Source organism: Tiliqua scincoides, chromosome 8 (assembly GCF_035046505.1).
Source record: "Tiliqua scincoides isolate rTilSci1 chromosome 8, rTilSci1.hap2, whole genome shotgun sequence".
Classification (NCBI taxonomy): Eukaryota; Metazoa; Chordata; class Lepidosauria; order Squamata; family Scincidae; genus Tiliqua; species Tiliqua scincoides.
The window spans coordinates 31,873,037-31,880,675 of NC_089828.1; positions in this window are offsets into that span (position 1 = coordinate 31,873,037).

A 7,639-nucleotide genomic window follows, 5' to 3' on the forward strand; every position below is an offset into this window, starting at 1 on the left:
TCTAAAGCAAGAATATAATCTTTGGCTCCAGCATACAAAATGTTTGTTTCTTCATTTATCAAAAGGGAGGAAAAATTGGAGAGTCTTGGCTTCCAAAAAATGTTGATATTTCCAGCTTAGAGAAAAAAAAAGCCAATTAAAGATTGCTTTAGAACTATGATTTGGTAGAAGCACTTTATTAGGTTTCAGAATGAAAAGAGAGGTCTATGCATTTTTATTCAGAAGCACTTTCCATTGAGTTCAATAAAACTTAAACATAAGTATGAATAGGAACACCACTTTTATTTCCATTTTTGTTTATAAATAGTTTCTCTTACAATCCTTTATATACTTTTAGATTTTTTTTACTATCATGGGCACTTTTTAAAAGGAATCTGTCTTAAGAGTAGTATATAATATGATAAAATATTTATACATTTTATGAATAAATGTTCTGAAACTTCTCTTCTTCAGTTGCCTGTCTAGCCCCCACTTTATATGGGTGCTAGACACTTCAGAAGTAAGCAAGTCTAGTAAGGTTATGTAAGTCTACTAATAAACTTATTATTAGTTGATTTATATCTGTGTACATGGTACTTTAAGGGATGCGGTGGGTTAAACTGTTGAGCCAATGAGCCTGTTGACACAAGGTTGGCAGTTCAAATTGAGCCTGTTGACGCAAGGCTGGCAGTTCAAATTCGCGTGACCGGGTGAGCTCCCATTGCTTTTCCCAGCTTCTGCCAACCTAGCAGTTTAAAGGCATGTAAATGTGAGTAAACAGGTACCACCTAGGTGGGAAGGTAACGGAGTTCTGTGTGCTTAGGTGTCTAGTCATACCAGCCACAATATGACAGAAATTGTCTACAAACACTGGCTCTTCGGCTTAGAAACGGAGATGAGCACTGCCCCGAGTCAGACACAACTAGGCTTAACACCAGGGGGAACCTTTACCTTTTACATGGTACCTTATATATAGTATGATACCTCTATCCTGAAGGCTCATGTGACTCTTTTGTAAGGCTTTGGGGCAGGATTATTTTTGCTGGAGCTTATACCAATTCTGTTGGCTTTCTTTTCTGGTTTGTTTGATTGCTGTGGTTATGCTTTCATTATTGTAAAATTTGTCTATTTTTGTTGTTCGTTAAGTTGCCTTACCCACATATACAAAAAAGACACTTTTTCAAAAAAAAGGCACCCTTGGCATGCACCTGAGGCAGACTAACCCTGCAAGCTACCCTTTGTATGTACTGAGTTTCTAGTCCTCACGGTTGTGAAAAAAAAACTGGAAATGGATGAGCAGCACCTAATGAAGTCTCTGTCAATATAAGAAATGCTTTGATGGTTAAAATCACAGCTCCATCTAACAATTTTAAAAATTAACCAGCCAAATGTCTGTAAGAAATCCAACAGTAGGGCAATAAGATGATGCCCATTCGAAGTTGTAAATTCTTAGTATCTGGTTATTCAGAGGTAGACTTCTCTGTACATTTAACTATAATGTGTAACAAGTGCTGATAGTCCCCTCTAAGAATATTTTATGAGAAATTGCTTTGCTGGGTCAGACCAAGGTGTGTTCATCTAGATCAATATCCCATTTCCAACAGTGGACAGAGACAATGGCCTTCCCTGTTGTTTGTCTCTAGCATTTGTTTTTCAGATAGACTGTTTCTGAATATGGAGTATACACTTTAACAGTTGTAGCAGGGTAGCTTACATTGATATGGCACAGTTTTTCTGGGCATGCAGTCCAGGAGGCCGCCCGTGTCAGACTGCTGCATTATTCCACAAACCATCAAAAGGCAGAAGGATGCAATGATGCCCTTCATTTCAACCAAAGTACCTTAACGCTTCCAACCTGTGGAATTTAAAGATCTGAGATGTAGAGATGGTGTTGCTAACCAGCTTCATGATATTTTAATTAAAAGAATTAACTAGGAGGTCAAAGCATAGAATTGGGGATGACCAGAACAATTTACAGTCAGGTTGGTGGGATCCAATCTGGATTTTTAAAAACTCTGGGCTATTCCCATGAACATCCCAACACCAACCATTCCTCCCAGAACACACATACACCCCACTCCCCATTTTCCCTTCATGGCCCCCTTAATCCATTATTCATTAATCCCTTTAGGAATCCCCCATAATCCCATTCAATTCCCTGCTACTGCCCACCATGTCCTCCCTACTTCTTCCCATTACTGTTTTCACAGCTCTCCCATCACCTTCCCCATGATTCCTTTCAGGATACCCTTGCCATTTTCCACATCAAGCCCCCCATACTCCCTAAAGACCTATGACTAGCTCCCCAATACTACCTTAAAAAAACTCCACTACTCCCATTTTTCTTTACAATTCCCCAGATTCATAATTCTCCCTGCTACTGCCCCCCACTTATATCCCTCAGAATCAGGGACATGTGGTGGGTGGGGAGGCAGGTGAGGCAGAGCCTCCCCGCTGGAGTCCTTCAAAAAGCGTCGCCACTGTGTACAGCACCCAGGTACCCACAACCCATGCGCAGAACTCTGTGCATGGGTTGTGGGTGCTTGGGTGCCTCACACTGCGGTGATGCTTTTCAAAGGACTCCAGTGGGGAGGCTCTGCCTTACCTGCCTCCCCACCCACCACCTGGTCAGAACAGCTTCTTGCCACACCTCACTTTCCATTTCCTGTGAACACAATTCACACTAGGACACTCAGGAACCTCCCCCCCCCACTAATCACTGCTCCCCTTCAGCCTTCCCACCATAACCCCCATTACTCCCTCATTCTCCCACAAGCTCCCTCAGGATACACCCCTGCAAGCACCCCCTACCCCATTTTCCAGGTCTAGACCCCCCTGTTCATCTCAGGAGCCCCACTGATTTCCCATTACCTAGAGCTCTCTCAGAACCTCTTCAGCCATCCATATTCCCCCTTCTCAGTTCATCCCAGCCCCCTCAGTCTTCCCCCAATACCCCCTCCCCATTTTCCAGGTCAAGCAACCTCTTCCCCTCAGACCCCTCCCCAGCAAACCCTATTTCTTATATAGCCCCACAGCCTCCTCCTCCTCCTCATTCCCGCCAGCCCACCCCCATCTTTCCTCTTCTTGCCCCCTCCCTCAATTCAGGCAGCCTACAGAGCCACACCCACTTCCCCAAACATTATCAGGAAAGAGGCAGTTGGGTGGGGGTGGGGCATTAAGCACGCCCACGTGACCCTCCCGCCTATAGCCCCGCCCACCTCCACCCTTCAGTCTGAAACCAACACGTGGCTCTACCAGAGGCTGACCTTGTCTGGCTGAGAACATAAGAGCCCCGGTGGATTAGGCCAGTGGCCCATCTAGTCCAGCTTCATGTGGCACCACCAGGTGCTGCAGGGAGCACCCAAGACAACAAGTGACCTGCATCCTGGTGCCTTCCCTTGCACTGGCATTCTGAGACACCCTACTTTTAAAACCAGGGGGTTGCACATACCCATCATGGCTTGTAACCTGTGATGGACTTTTCCTCCAGAAATTTGACCAACTCTCTCTTAAAGGCATCCAGGCCCTATGCAATCACCACCTCCTGTGGCAAGGAGTTCCACAGATTAATTACACACTGGCTGGGTAAAGAAATGTTTTCATTTGTCTGTTCTAACTCTCCCAATACTCATACCGATGTCCCCTGGTTCTGGTGTTGTGTGACAGGGAAAAGAGCATCCCTCTATCCACTATCTCTGTCACCACACCCTGTGGCAAGGAGTTCCACAGATTAATTACACACTAGGTAAAGAAATATCTTCTTCCAACTCTCCCAACACTCAATTTTAGTGGATGTCTCCTGGTTCTGGTGTTGTGTGAGAGGGAAAAGAACATCCCTCTATGTGCTCTATTCATCCCCTGCATAATTTTGTACATCTCAAAATGTCCCCCCCCCTTTTTTTCTTGACTGAAGAGCCCCAAATGCTGTAGCCTTTCCTCAGCGTTTGGGACTCTTCAGTCTAGAAACAGTTCTGAACAATTCCCTTCTGTTTTTAATTTTTGGGTCCTGGGACTGGATTCTCTTAGACCTGATTATGCTTCCCAGCACCTTCCCTCCATGAGGACATTTCATTAATGCACAAAAATGACAGATAACAATGCTGTTCAGGACAACCTTTCAAGTTTTCCCTGTCTTTATACACTCTAAGCAGGGGTATTTATTTTAATATACCGTAATGGTAACAACATTCTTCAGCCCTTTTATTGTGTGCTTTTTCATGCTTGAAAACAACAGGTTATCTCCTGTTCTTTTCCTATGGCAACCATGCATGTTGAAATAATAGTGCATCCCCCTCCCCGCTACACTTTCGAATTACTGTGTGCCGTCGCTGCCACAATTTTGCCTTTGGAAATATAGTCACCTGTCACTGTGCTGTGATTTTGTAAGTTACCTTTTCTTCACTTGAATTGGCTCACCTAATTCCTGTGTTCATCTTTTAAAATGGCAACTTGAGCAGAGATTCAACAGGTGTAGCTTACCTGAGAGATCACTGCCACCCAAACAGCTGTCCAACAACACAAGGGCCCTCCTTTGTTTCTTTAGGAGGGGAGTGTTAACAGTGCTTTTGCTGTCCTTCCTTTTGACTAGTATTGCAGTTCACGAAATCATTTTCATTGCTCTTCTGTGGGTCTAATCTAGCCTCTCTATGCCTTGCTTCAATTGGAATGATGCACAGAAGTTTGTGTGTTTAGTTGCATGTGCTTTCACTTACCAAAAGTTCCTTAATGATTTGTGAAGATAAATATTTCATCCTGTGTAATTTCTCTTTGGACATCACACTCTTCAGATGCAAGAAGGGTTGTGTTGGGTCAGACCAAGTGATCATCCAGTAGCCCATTTCCAACAGCACACATACCAATTTATGGTGTTCCACAGTTAGCCAATCCCCCCTCCCAATATTTCTATTATATTCTTCTCCCTTTTTTCCACTTTTTAATAAACATCAAAGGCAGTTCTAACATAAGAGCATCATCATTTCTTCTATGAAGTTAATGTTTTTCAAATTGCTTTTCCTGAATAAAAACTGCAGGCCCAGACATACATTAGCTTCCCCCCCAGCATTAAAAGTAAGATCCTATCTACTCCTGTATCAAACACACACTTGCCCCGAAGTTATAAAGGTACAATCTCACCAGCAAGTTTCACACCTCTAGGTCTACTGCCCTCAGCTGCCTGAAGGTCTCTTGCACCCTCATATGCCTTTTCCCCTTTATACCTAGCCCTTCTACTCAGAGATCTCCTACTGTCTTAAAATGACCCTTCCTTTTCCCCCTTGCCACCTCCCCATTTTGGGTGGTTCCCTCTAACACAGACCACAATTCTCTTCCTCCAAATCCCCCAAGACCCACTTTTCCCCTGAAACCTGGATGCCATCCCTTTGTTCTCATATCCCACTATAATTAGGTCCTGAATTAATTGGATATTCTTCCCATCTGCCCTTCCCTTGTTGCCCCCTCCATGTCAAATACTAGACCTCTAGCTCCTTTCTCAAATTTCTCTAGCTCCTTTCTCAAATGGGGACATCCACTAAAATTGAGTGTTGGGAGAGTTAGAACAGACAAGAGAAAATATTTATTCCGCGTGTGGTTGGTCTGTGGTACTCCTTACCACAGGATGTGGTGACATCATCTGGCCTGGATGCCTTTAAAAGGGGATTGGACAAGTTTCTGGAGGAAAAATCCATTACGGGTTACAAGCCATGATGTATGCGCAACCTCCTGATTTTAGAAATGGGCTATGTCAGAAGGCCAGATGCAAGGGAGGGCACCAGGATGAGGTCTCTTGTTATCTGGTGTGCTCCCTGGGGCATTTGGTGGGCCGCTGTGAGATACAGGAAGCTGGACTAGATGGGCCTATGGCCTGATCCAGTGGGGCTGTTCTTATGTTCCTTGGGGCAGAGACCTATTCTCTCATGCTTTGTGAAATGTCATGCACATTGATGACAATATTACAGATCCTTAGGAGAACCCCCCCCCCTTTGTTATCTGCTTGAGTTACTGAATGAGGTATGCCTCCTCATTTTGTTTAATGTTTCCCCCGGGACAATCAGCTGTTTTGGGAGGTGGATTTCAGTAGGAAAACAGTTAGCCCCTTGCATGCAACCCCAATCAACAGCACACTTGCCCAATGCAAACATATGGTTGTTTGTTTCTGCTGTAAGCATCCCAGGCTACAAAGAACTTCTTCCAAGGCCTGGAACCACACAAAACTCAGTGTTGGGGAAAGGGACTCCAGGGAAGGCTGGCTGATGAAGGGAAGCAGCACCAAGTACGTAGTTAACATGTATTCACCTCTTCCTACTTTTCCTTTACGAGACCAGCAGCTGAATGTGGAAAAAATCATGGTAGTATCTGCTATGACCATTGCAGGCTACACAGACTAGATATAGTGAACTGTCTAGGAAAAATCCTCCTCCCAGGAGAGTAATAAATTCCAAGTGTTGTTAGCACTCAAACCCACAGTAGCATCTGCAGAGCAAAGAAACATGACAATCCACTGAATTACCCATGAACATGGACTAGGCACACCAATGGTCAATATGTAATTAGTCTATTAACCTAGAACATTCTAAATGAAAAAGGCATTAAACAAAATGGGGAAAAAGGGAGTAGTAAAAGTATAAGCTGGATGGAAAATGCCTGAGCTTGGTTGGAAAGCACAAAAAAAAGAGTTTTCACCAAATGGGTGCAATAACCAGTAACACCCAGCAGCTGGAGCTGGGATGCTACTCAAAACTCTCAGTCAACACCCCCCTCCCTACACACGAACTCCCCCCCTGGCTGGGATTATTTAGCAGGCAAAGCAAAAATACATTCCTTAATGCAATCTAGCTACAATAATGTTGCAATATTGTTTTTATATTATATGATGCATGTTGTATTGAATGTGTAGGTGAGCGTGCAGAGTGTGACTGATATGCGTGATTGTTGTATAGTTGTTTTATGTTCGTATCTCGATGGTGCATCAAATTTCGTTGTGCATTAAGCACAATGACAATAAAGTAATCTAAATCTACACGGTCCCTAATTTAAGCTACTTACACTGCTCAAGGAATCTCTAGTCCTGGCACTCGCAGGTGAGCAAGTGGTTGCTCTTCTCTGAACCCCCCAAAAATCAGTCACTCAGGTGACTGGCAAAGAACAACAGCTTCCTGTAGGGTGGGAAATATATAACTTTGCTTTGATGACATCATGGAGAAGTGGAGTCCACCTTATTGTTCCATCCCACTTCTTTGTCTAGTGCCTCACTAAGCACATGCCAATCCTGGAGGGAGGGTAGCCATTCCAGACAGGAAGAGAAGCCCAATCCACAAACGCATGTGCTCTCCCTCTAGAAATGGAGTCTTGCACAGATGAAGGTGGCCTCTAAAATGATGCCCCACCAGATTTTTAGGCTGCTGAACTTGCACAGGAGCTTCTGGAGAGTTAAGAGAGTCCAAAACTACAGAAATATAGACAACAAAGGGGAAAAAAACCTAGAACATTCATCGTACTCTATTATACATATCTCCATTTATACCTTTTGAGCCCAATCCTATGCATGTCCACTCAGAATTAAGTTCCATTATAGTCAACAAAGCTTAATCCCAAGTGAAAGTAGATTGGATTGCAACTTGTATATCTGTAAGTTATTTTGGGAACCAAATCTAGGCTGCAAAGC